Raw genomic sequence first — 13,276 nt, forward strand, 5'->3', positions numbered from 1 at the left:
TAAAAAAAATGAACAAATTAAACAGAGTAGAATCTTTTAAAAGACAGACTTCCTACTACCTAATGTAAACACTAACATATATACATAAATGATGTGACCCTTGTTGGATACTCAGTAAAAATCCTCATTGGATACACAAATGTGTCAACCAAAAATTAAACAAAATGATCTAGTCAGTTGAATGGTGAAAGTAGAATTATGACTCAGTTTGAAACATGCTTAATTAGTGTTTGCAATATGCCAATTTCTAATTCAAGTATTGTAATTACCAAAACAGAAAGATAAATCAAACATGGTTCCCTTACTTCGGGTTCAGGCTAGTGGGGAAGAAAGAGAGAAAAAGCATCAGTAAATAATGTTCCTTATTCAGATGTGCTATGAAAATGCAGAAGAGAACAAGGTAACTGACTTTCAAGTTGCATGTGAAGTGGGAATAGATATTAAGGGGAGGGCTTTTGAGAAGGTGTTATACATGTAACTTGAAAAGAAATGAGTGGTATTGTTCTAGTGAAAATAGTGGAGGTAGTTTGTGCTCATGCAGGTTCTCTGATAAGCCAGCTATGAGGGAATTTGCCTGGAGGAAGTCTGTTGCTGAGTTCTCTCAGGGGCCACAGCTGTCCAGGAGGGAGGGATTGGGAAGCAGGATTGGGCAGAGGAAGAAGTTGGAAGGACACACAGTTCAGCAGAGATCTTGGCTGTTTCCTCTGGCACTGGAATTCCCAGTTTTACAACTCAGGGATCTCTTTCTCAAGGACCTGGAAGCTCTTCCTTTAAAACATAATCATCAAGAAACTCAGCACCCCAGTCTCTGTGAGAGGGTAGGAACCTCTTTAGAAGAGGACAATCAGTAAACACAGATGGCCCCATCACGTTGACCAATCTGACATTCTCCAGTGCTTTTCCACTACCTCACTGAGTACTTGAAAAAATCTCTGACCTTTTGTTTCGGTGGAACTGAAGTCATTCTCTCTCCTCTATTGCAGTAGTTTTGAATAAAGTCTTTGATAATATAGTATTAAATAAAATATTGAATAAAGTATCAAATAAAGCCTATTTACTTTGTCTGGTGCAGTATTTTTTAACACTGATTATTGTAAACAGGCTTCATCGTGGGAGGGACGTAGGCATGAGCTGAGCATTCTGCAATGGATAATTATCCTTCCGCAGTGGGTAATTTCCAGGGACAAAACAGACTCAGCTGTGATTTGTTAGAAGCCCATATTCCTAGCAAGTGGGGAATGACTGCCTCTGTCCCAAAGCGTGAGATCTGGGCAGCACAGCATGGCCTCCACTAAATGGACATCCAAAGAATGTCAATTCAAATCAATGTCAAATGCCTTGAATTTTACAGAGCCCTGAACAATGACAGAAAGAGGTCTAATAACAGCTTCCTGTGTAATGCTGTTTATTTAAAAAGTCATGAAGATATGTGTCATCTTATAGAGCACTAAGTTTTCTCCATGACTGCTCATTTTTGTAATTTATTTCACCTTCTTGTGAATGTGCTCCCAGCCAAAAGATAACTAGCTACTTACTCCTCTCAAATTCTAGACCAAACTTCTTCTGAGCTGTGCAATTAGTATTAAAACTCAAACCTAAATATGCGCAGTCAAAATTCCTCTTGAGGACCGAGTATGGTCAGAATGGTGCTGTTCAAATGTCTAACATCATCATACTCCTTTCCATCTTATAGCAAAATCTCTGAGACAAGGATTTGGTTGGGGTTAAGCTGCACGAGTTTAATATATATCCCCAGTTTACTGATGTTTGTATGAAGCAGAATCTTAACGCCACCTTGGAAGCCAAGGTCTGCAGAGTAAATTTTCAGGTGGCCTAGGAAATAATGGCAAAGTGATGAAACAGGAATGTGTAAGGAGTGGCTTTCTTCTTTGTTAATTTTAATACTAAAGCTTTTCAAATCTTTTGAAATATTTTTTATTTAAGAATAACATGCATTGAGAGAGAGTCACAAACTGGAGGTACACAGCTCCATAAATTATCAAGAAATGAACACATCTATAAAACATAATGTAAGTCAATAAATAGTGTATTTCTATCACTTCCAGAAACTTCCTCTTTCTCTCTCCCAATTATTTTTAGTCTTTTCCCCAAATGTAACTATTCTTCTGATTTTTTACTACATAGATTGCTTTGCCCATTTTTAAAGTTTATATTATTAGAATCACACAGCACATTGTCAGTTTTGGCTTATTTTGCTCAATGTTATGTTTATGGGGTTGATCCATATTGTTGTGTTTATTTGAAATTAAATTATTTTCAAGAGTGTATAGTATACCATTCTATGAATAATTGTGAATTTATTTTTCCATTCAACTGTTGATGGAATTTTGGGTTGTTTCCAGAATTTGGCTGCTATAATGTTAGGAACCATGTTGCATTTTTTGGGCACACTTGTGTAAACATGCCTGGTGGATATACACCTCAGAATGTCATTGCTGTATTGCATGGTATATATTATATTTTATGCTGGTGTGTGTATTTAGCTTTAACAAATTCTGCCACACAGTTTTCAAAAGTAGCTATACCAATGCCTTCTTGCAGACTTTGAGAATTCCACTTGATCCATGTTTGTCAATATTTACTTGCCACCCTTTAAATTTGGCAATTCAGGTATTGTTTGGTGATACTGATATTTCATTATAGTTATATAGTTTTGACTTACATTTTTGATCGATGAAGCAGAACATTTTTCAAATGTTTTATTTGGATATCTTCTGTGGTGAAGTGCCTGATCAGTTATTTTGCCCATCTTTCTCTTGCTGTGCTCCCTTTACAAGTTCTTGGTAGAAGTCTTTACTTATTCTGAAAACAAGAACTATTTCAGTTATTATTGTTGGAAATTCATTTCCCCATTCTGTGGCTTGCTTTTTCACTCTCCTTATGTTATATTTTAAAAACTGGAAATTCTTATTTTACCAATTTCCTGAGTTTACTTTATTAATTTTCCCCTTCGTTGTCAATGTTATTTCTTAAATTTCATTTTCTAAGTGTTTATTGCTAATATATAGAATACAATTGATTATTGTATTTTGACTTTAGTAAATTTAGCAAGATTTATTTAATATTTAAATCCTCTACTCAGTTGTCTAAATTTCTATTAATTAGTTTAGTATATTAATCATTGGTGTTTTAAAATCCATGCTTTGGGTTGAAGGGTATAGCTCAATGGTAGAGCACATCCTTGGCATGAGGTCCTAGGTTCAATCCCCAGTGCCTCCATTAAGGGAAAAAATTTAAAAATTAAGGATTAAAAAATTAAAAATATGGTATTTTTCTTTCTCTTTCTGGCTTACTTCACTTAGAATGACATTCTCTAGGAACATATGAGATCGCTCATATGTGGAATCTAAAAAACAAAAACAAACAAACAAACAAAAACAAAGCATAAATACAGAACAGAAATGGACTCATGGACAGAGAATACAGACTTGTGGTTACCGGGGGGGGGGGGGGTAGAGGGTGGGAAGGGATAGACTGGGATTTCAAAATTGTAGAACAGATAAACAAGATTACACTGTATAGCGCAGGGAAATATACACAAAATGTTATGATAAATCACAGAGAAAAAAATGTGACAATGAGTGTGTATATGTCCATGTATGACTGAAAAATTGTACTGAACACTGGAATTTGACACAACACTGTAAAATGATTATGAATCAATAAAAATGTAAAAAAAAAAAAAAAAAAAAAAAAAAAAATTAAAAATAAAAAAAAATGCCTAGAATCTCAGTATTATCTATTGTCTCTATTGGTTTTCAGCTACATTTGTTCTCTTTGTGGTCTTGATCATTTTGATAACTTCTGCATGGTGGTCTCTTTATCTAGAAAGATTTTAGCTTCTGAAAGTAAAGAAGGAAAAGGCCCAAGTAACTTTAGATGGCGTTAGTCACGTCATGGATTGAGATCTTTCAAAGTGGGCTTTGATCTCTGTGAGTGCTGGTATATTTCCAGTTTATCTTTATTATTTGAGACTAGCTCATCTGGGTTTCAATCCAGACCAGAGCTTTTACCAGGGCTTTCCTCCATGGTGAACCTTCAATTTTATTTATTTTCTTTCAGTTTTGTGAGATTCTTAAAAGCTTTGCTTAGTCTTCTTTAGAAATTAGCAATAACTTGGAAAAAGTGAAGCTAAATGTACTTGCTTCCTACTCAGCCTCTGGCCTCACGCATCCTCACTGCATTGATAGCTCCCTGATTTCTTCAAACCAATTTTATTACAAATTCTGTGAAACTTTTCTTGCTCTTCTTTGCAAGAGAGTTAGTGTGAACCACATCCTCAGCCATTGTTAAAATATAAAAAGACTCTTAAAGTCTTGAAGTTCTTGGAATTTGAAAGAATCTATTAAATAATATCCTAGCTTTGACCCAAAGATTGAAAGTAATTGAGAGACATAAAAGTTAAGAAGTTGGAGACCATGCATCAGCTTTTTCACTGAATAAATCTGGTTTGAGGATTCTGGCTTATATGAGTGGCAACAATGTACTTTCAAATAATAACCCTAGAATTCTGTCTATTGGACACTCAGTGATAGGAAGATAAACAGAATGATCTCAGAAAAATCTCTCTACCTCTCAACTGCTTCCACCTTTGCAGAGGCAAAACTTATACACTTAAGCTTATTTCATGTTTGGGACCAGAGAAAAATCACAATTGTTTGCTTAGCAGGAGGCTTCCTCCTTCTCTTCCCTGCAAAATGGAGCTGAATTAGATGTGCACAGGTGTCTAGCACAAATATAACAATCCAGTAATTTTCTTTTCCCCAAAAATAATATCAAATGTAGGTGAAATCATGGCTACTGCTAACAGAGTGTACCTTTTAAATGACAAAGACATAATTTTTTAGTCCTAAGTAAGGAATCAATCCACTAGACTTGTTATTAAAATAAATTCAGGATGCACAGCTGATGAGCATCCACTCTGATAAAAATCACAATTTGTGGCCAACTTCCTACCACCTCAACAATTGGTCAACTCATGGGTTTTCTTCCAGCACATTTAGCAGCCAGACTTTTTTTTTCTTTTTTAAAGATGACAATAATATTCTGTGACTTCAAATTAGGTATTTGATATATGTTGTACTATTTCTTGTTTGCTTGTTTACTAACCCGCTGGCCTTATTTAATATCTGTTTTCACAATTCTTCATTGAGTTATTTCTCATCTTGGAACTGACCCAGAACAGAATCCGAAGAGAAGATCTGGACCTGCTGCCCTCATGCCGACCCTCAGGAAAATGTGTGATAACAACTGTTGGCCCCAAATTCTTATTTATCAGTTTTTATGAGTATGTTGCCCTAGTCCCTCACCCACCTGATTGCCAAAGAATATGGCTCTGTTATTACATCGATAAAATAGAAGACTATTCGACTCTACCTTTTTGACAGGCAATTTTACCTTGAACTTTTTAGTGCCATTATACATCAAAATCTTGGTGATGGGAAATGATAATCATAAAAACAGATACGCAAGTCGTTTATCTGACTGAAAACGTTCCTAACGTCTGGAGCAAGTAACACCATGAGTGATACAATATAAAGGAGCCAGTAAGAATGTGGGATCGGGAGCTTGACTACTTGGGTTAGAAACATGGCTAAATCATCTACACATTATGTGAAGTTATTTAACTTCTCTCTACATGCATTTCATCTTTAGAAAAATAAGAATAGGGTTGTTTTAAAGAATAAATTAATACATATGAAACACTTCAAATAATTCCTAGCATATAGGAAATTCCAGAAATTTGGCTGTTCTTATTTACATTTTTATACGTAAATCCTTATCCTAGCTAATTTTAGAATTCTCGCATTGATTGTGCAGACCTCCTGTTTGTCCACTGCTTTATCCCTTAAACTTCTTAAAATAGATATTCAATAATTATTTGTTAAATAGATTAATTTTGCATAGTCCCTTAATTGTGACATTTGATATGTCATTTATCAGCCCTCTTTGAGTGATAGAATAAGAAACAGTTATTAAAAATTTGATATTATATTCATTTGGGGCATGGTGTCAAGAAAAGTGCTCGTAAAATTACACAGCACCCACTTTATGAGAGTTCTTAGGGAGAGTTTCTAATAGGTCTCATTTATTGGAATATATTATCCTTCATCTTGAGGCAAGAGAACATGGGTTAGCTCTTGGGAACACAGAAATGCAGAAATGAACAAAATTATTTTTGGCCTTAAAGAGCTTCCAGTATTGTGGATATTGAGATAATCTAGTAATGGAAAAATATATTTTGAAGCTAGACTTGGAAAGAAGAGTGTACATTTAGGTACTGCTACTGAGTGATGGAAGAACTACAAGGAGATAGGGAGAAAAGTTAAATATAACACACACACACACACACACACACACAGAGTTTGTGATTCTAATTACCTTCTAATTGTCGCTCAGGAAGAATGAGAAGTTTTATAACTGCCTTTTGCAGCCATACTCGATTATACATGCTCTAAAATCTAGCATCTGCCAAATCCAAATCTGTGATTAATGCTAATGCCAATTGCACATTGTCGACACACAGTGCACCTGCACACACAATTCCAATGACAAGCACCATATATTACCTTCGAATCAGCAAGGATTGTTTCCAAACTTGGAACTGATTTAACATATATTAACTCTTAGTGTAAGTATGTGCTGCAAGCTGATGCCAAATCATCTTGAAAGGCCACATTTTAAAAACAATACAGGAAACAAATTGCATTAAAAAATAACTAGACATCTGTTGCCAAGGCCTTAAGTAAGATATGTTAGAGTCTATGATCATGAAGGTTCTGCATAGGCTGTGTAATTATTTTTTGCATAATCACTGGCTTTCTGATTCTCAGTGAGAGAAAGGGCTGAAAGAAACACACACACACACACCCCACATACACCTGTTTAGAATACTATCAAAGACACAATTCCTGGCCTGCTGAAATATTGATGCAAGGGGTGGAAATATTACTTAATATGTCTGTAGTATCTGCACTTTTCTAACAATGTATTATTGTACAAAGCCTTAGCCCATTTTCTACTTACGACAACACTGAAGTTGCTTTTATGGTCACAGCCTTATAGGCAAGTAAACAGAGGGTCTATGTGGCTAATAAATATCAACTGGGTGCTTGGACCCTGGTCTCTGATCTCCACTGTACCCCATATTCCACAGGGTGGGCCTCGGAGGAGGCTATTGGTTATACATTTTCAGTAGAGGATTACAGGCTGGTCTTTCTCTGACTACAGTGAGTTAGCATATGAAGACTCATGGTGAGCATCTCAAGATCATTTGACGTTGCTGAGCTATGATGACTGGCGGTGATGCTGATGTTGCTCTAATCATGGTTCTGAGATGAGCAGGCATGCACTAAAGTCAGAAGTTTTTCTTGTCCCCACTATAGATAAATAAACCAAATACAAACAAATGAATAGGCATTTAAGCAGGAGGACCACCATAACAGCATTTGAGAACATCTGATTGTCACCCAAGATCGGTACAAATTTTCTCAATAGGTACAAAACTTGACCAAGCTGGCTATCTGATAAAGTGAGCCTCTGCTCTCAAATAACAAATCAATAAAATAAGAATCCTCCAACCAGTTTTTAGCTACTTAGTTTATATCTATCAATCTTTCTGTTTACAAGGCATGGCCACATTAAGGAACCCAGTTAGACTTAGGAAAGAGAGCACACCTTTCAGGGCCGCATTCTTCAGTGCAAGGATAAATATATTACAGTCCATGGGCCAAACTCAGCCTGTTGTGGTCCAAATCAGATAATATCCATTTAATTTGTCTACATACTTTCTGTGACTGCTTTTGCACTGTAAAGGCAGTGTTGAATATGTGCAAAAGAGACCATATGGTAGACAAAACACAAGTATTTACTATTTGATACTTTCTAGGAAAAAAATTGCTGACTCTTGATTTAGATACTTACTCACATCACAAAACCATGCGCATACACACACACACACATAGAAAGAATATATATATATATACTTCAGATATACATATATTCTGTGTAAACTGAAATGTAGCTCACAGGGCTAGACTGGAGGGACCAATAATTCTAAACATTCAAACATTCACTCTTGTAATTTCCACTGTTCCAGCCCTAGGGAAATACTCTGTACATCACTGGCTTTATGGGATTTGCACATGATAACTACCTAGACAAGCTAAGACAAACTTCACAGTTTTAAATATTTCATATCACTCTTACACATATATATTTGGTGGCCTAGCAATAACATGCATGAAGGGTGATATTAATTCTTTGATTTGACAACTAGATGCACATTGAATGCAAGTATTGAGAAGTTTTATTTTTAAAAATTCAATACAAATGAATTTAAAAACAAAGCAACACTAACTTTCCTAGAATAATCTTGATGTAAGAATAATGCTCATTGTTAAGTAATAATCATAGATTCAAAATCCCCAACAAAATATTAGGAAACCAAATTAAACAACATTTTAAAAGAATCATACACCATGATCAAGTGGGATTCACATCAGGGATGCAAGGATAGTTCAATATTCACAAAACAATCAGTGTGATATATCACATTACCAAAACAATGAAGAAATCATAGGAAGATCTCAATAGATGCAGGAAAATCTTTTGACAAAATTCAGCATCCATTTATGATAAAGACCCTCAACAAAGTGGGTATGAGGAAATGTACCTCAACATAATAAAGTCTATACGTGACAAACATACAGCTAACATCATACTCAACAATGAAAAGCTGAAAGCACTCCCTCTAAGGTCAGGAACAAGACATGAATGTGCACTCTCACCACTTTTTATTCAACACAGTTTTGGAAGTCCTAGTCCCAGGAATCAGACCCTCAAAATTAAATAATTAAAAGAAATCTAAATTGGAAAGGAAGAAGTAAAACTGTCATTGTTTGCAGATAACATGACACCTTACATAGAAATTCCTAAAGACTCCACGAAAAAACTACTAGAACTCATTATTGAATTCAGTGTAATTCCAAGATACAAAATTAGTAGATTACAAAAAAAAAAACTGTTGTGTTTTTATACTCTATCAATAAACTCTCAGAAAGAGAAAGTAAGAAAATAATCCAATTTACAATCACATCAAAAAGAATAAAATATCTAAGACTAAAACGATGAAGGTAAAAGGTATGTACTCAGAAAATTGAGACACTGATGAAATAAAGTGAATATTAAAAAAAACAGATGGAAAGATATACCATTTTCATGGATTGGAAGAATCAATATTGTTAAAATGATGATAGTACCCTAGGCATACTACAGATACAGTGCAATCCTTATCAGAATACCAGTGGTGTTTTTAGCAGAACTAGAACAAATAATTCTAAAGCTAGTTTAAAAAAAAAAACACAAAAGACCCTTAATAGCCAAAACAATCTTGAGAAGGAAAAACAAAGCTGGAGGCAAGAATACACAATAGGAAAAAAAATGACCTCTTCAACAAATGCATGCAAAAGAATCAGACTGGACTACTTTATCACACCATATACAAAAGTAAACTGACAATGGAATAAAGATTTAAATGTAAGACTCTAAATCATAAAACTTATAGAAGTAAACATAGGCATTATGCTTTTTGAAATTGGTCTTAGCAATACTTTTTTGAATGTTTCTTCAGGCAAGGAAAACAAAAGCAAAAATAAGCAAGTGGAACTACATCAAACTGAAAAGCTTTTGCACAGTGAAGGAAACTATAAACAAAACAAAAAGTTTACTTAATGAAAGAAGATATTTGTAAACAATATATCCAACAAGAGATTAACATCCAAAATATACAAGGAATTCATACCACTTGAAGTAAAAATAAAACAAGCAACCTGAGTTTTAAAAGGGCAGAGGACCTGAATAAACATTTTTCCAAAGAGGACGTATAGATGGCCAACCAGCACATGATAGGATGTTCAAAATCTCTAATCATCAGGGAAATGCAAATCAAAACCACAATGAGATATTACTTCACAAGAGTCAGAATGGATATTATCAAAAACCAGCAAATAGCAAGTGTTGGCAAGGATGTGAATAAAGGAAACCCTCATACATTGTTGGTGAGAATGCAAATTGGTACAGCCAGCATGGAAAACAGTATGAGAGTTCCTCAAAAAATTAAAAATAGAATTACCATATGATTCAGGAATTCCACTCCTGGGTGTTTAACTGAAGGGAAAAAAAAAAGCACCATCTGGAAAAAAATATTTTCACCCCTACATTCATTAGCCTTATTTACAATAGCCAAGATATGGAAGTAACCTAAGTGCCCACAGATAGATGAATGGATAAAGAAGATGTGAGATTATATATGTGTATGTGGATAGACAGATAGATAGAATGAAATATAAATACTAATTTTATTAGAATAATCTTGATATAAGAATAATTTATTTATCATTGTGTAAATATGCATTTTATCTTAGTTGTCTTGGTCAGTTTGAAATATTTAAAAAGAAAAATACTGTGATAATAGATATAAAATAATTTTAATGTTTATATTTTGTATATATATATATTTAAGTTTACATTTCAGATAAAAATTTGTTAATATTTACTAACCTTTGAATAAATTTAAGTTTTATTTTTAGTCAGAAAATTACTGTAAAAATTGTAAAAATGTTAATTATATAACATGGTGATATTACTAAAATAAGGGCAACTAAAATAAATTAGAAAATCATTATATGATCATTAATTATGTGTATTTCTATTTAATCAAACTGTCTGAGTCTTATTCCATTAACAGACATAAGCAATAATAATTCAACTAGGTCTTCTTTTGGTGTTTTTGGACTTCTCTTGACTTCCAATCACAAATTCTATACAGAAGTTTTTTTTTTGAAAGTGTGTTTGTCAGCATAACTGCATGTTTGTGTTTATTAGTTTATCTATGATGTTCAACCTTTAAATATATGGTAAGTGGGCAAAGGACTGTTCACCTGAAAGGACTGAGACCTAGGTCAGAGTATCCGTAGCTCCGGGTGTTCCTGGCTGTTTGGGCTCAAATAATTAACCTAGCCTTTCCGCACTCAGTTTTCTCACCTGTACAGCTGAGTATCATCAGCAGCGGCGTAAGGTTTCTGTGCTGATTATATGAGTCACAGTCTGTAAAAGTGTCTAGCATGACACTTGACTTATGGTGGTTTCTTCCCCTAAAAATGGTGTGTCACTTGAACCCCAAAACAATGAGATTGACTTTATTAAGTTCCCTCTATATTCCTCTTTAATAGATGATGAAACTGAGGTTCAGAGGAGATAGTATCTTCCAGACATCACAAAGTGAGGGAATGAAACATATGGGCTCATCATGCACGACGTAACAGAAAAATGGAAGAAAAAAAAAAGATGTGTGGTCTTTGGGGTCAGAGATCCAGTTTTAAATCCCGTCGTGACCTCTTCTGACTGACTATGTGACCTTAAACACTGTCAGTTGGGGTTGGACGTAGCTGTCTGAAATTTGTCAGGATCGAATAAAGTAGCATCAAACGCCACATAGATGTGTGTGATTTATTTGGTTCCCAAACTTACGTCTCTAAAATTCGCTTTTCTTGCGTTCAAAACATACTTTTTAACAGTGGGACTACTTCTCTCAAATAAAATTTCATGTGGAACCCCAGTAATACTAATCTATGTCACACACGAAGAACAGCTTTGGATGAAATAGAGCCTAGGGCCCCCATGTACTGGCCTGTCCCGTTTTCCCATTACTCTCTATACCCAGGGCCGGTCCTGAGGCACTTGCTTTAAACTTTAGGGCCCCAGGAAACAAGGTCTGAAATAAATGCCCTAAAACCATTTTGCTTCTTACATCACTGCATATATCTACATAAGGAATCATCTGCAGTGCTAGCTTTTTTCACGAAGCAGTTCCGATAGCCCAAGTGGAGAATTTTCCATCTGCCTCTGTTGGCTGACGTTGCCACTTCTGAGCCTTATGAAAACATCTCCCCACAATGCCTCCCACTCATCTTCCCTCTCCCTGTCTTGCTTCAAGGCTGAGCCAGAAGAGCAAGCATCACCGTGACCTTGACTTACCTTGACTCAGTCTCTCACGCACATTCTGAGACGTCACAGGTCAAACGGACGGACACATGCATGGCGACAGTCTAAACGCCAGCTGGAGTTCCTTGAACTCGCTAACACCGAGGTCGCATTTGATACACCTGCCGTTTTCTTGCAGTTTTCAGACAAGGCTAGATTTTGCCAACCGTGGCATTTTTTCAGTAACAATGTATTCCTCTGACAGTTCCACTGAAAGCAAGTGGAACTTAGCACCTTTCAACTCTGATATTCCCTTCGGCTCTCATGCCCATGTCTGTCACTGTAGCTTTTACGCGAGGGGTTCAGGCATGTACAGGGCTTGGAAGACTGCAGCGTGCCCATTGTCGGCATAAATCAGACCATGTCACTCTACTGCTTATTACTCCCCAGTGGTTTCCCATCATACTCAAAACTCTTCATCCTGCCTTAAAACAAAACAAAACAAAACAAAACAAAACTGCATGAGCTGATCTCTCTCTACTCCTGTGATGTTTAATAACACGATTCTCCTCTCTCACTCTGCCCCATCCTCAGTGACCCACTTTCTGTTCTGTTGCCACCCGAAGCTGATCTCTGCCGCAAAGACTCCGGGCTAACGTTCCTCTGTTTAGAATGTTTCCCCTACTGACTTCGCATGTTTGTTCCTTCATCTCAGATGTCTGCTTACACAGCACCTCCTCAAAGACACCTTTGCGGACCACCTAATCCAAAGTAGCCACTGGGGAAGCTTGCTGTCACATGACGCTGCGATAGTTTTCTGCAAGCATTTAGCGGTATCTCTTCAATTTTAAAAACCATCATAGAGTTTAAAAAACATCATAGAGTTTCTGTATGTGTGTGTGCTGTATTTGCTCTCATTTTGGCACACAAATTCCATGACTGCAGTGAACTTCTATGCTTTGTTTCCCACCCAATCTCCAGCATGTGAAGCAGAGTTTGACACCATAGACATTGATGAAGTTTTGTTTAATTGTTGTTTAATTAACTGCCTAGCCTCCCAACTCCCCAGTGGCCTTATTCCCATAAAGTCAGATCTTTTACTTCACTGTTAAATTGAGGAGACACAGTGCGAACTAGATTCGCCCAGTCTCATTTCGTGTTATTTCTGTCTGACCACACAAAATAAATGATGCCGATCGGCTCTTGTAGTGGAGTTGCATGACTTGCTCTGGCTAATGTAGTGTGAGTGGAAGTGACCTGCATCAAAGAGGAT

The sequence above is a fragment of the Vicugna pacos genome, chromosome 2, assembly GCF_048564905.1.
Source record: "Vicugna pacos chromosome 2, VicPac4, whole genome shotgun sequence".
In the NCBI taxonomy this organism is placed as follows: Eukaryota; Metazoa; Chordata; class Mammalia; order Artiodactyla; family Camelidae; genus Vicugna; species Vicugna pacos.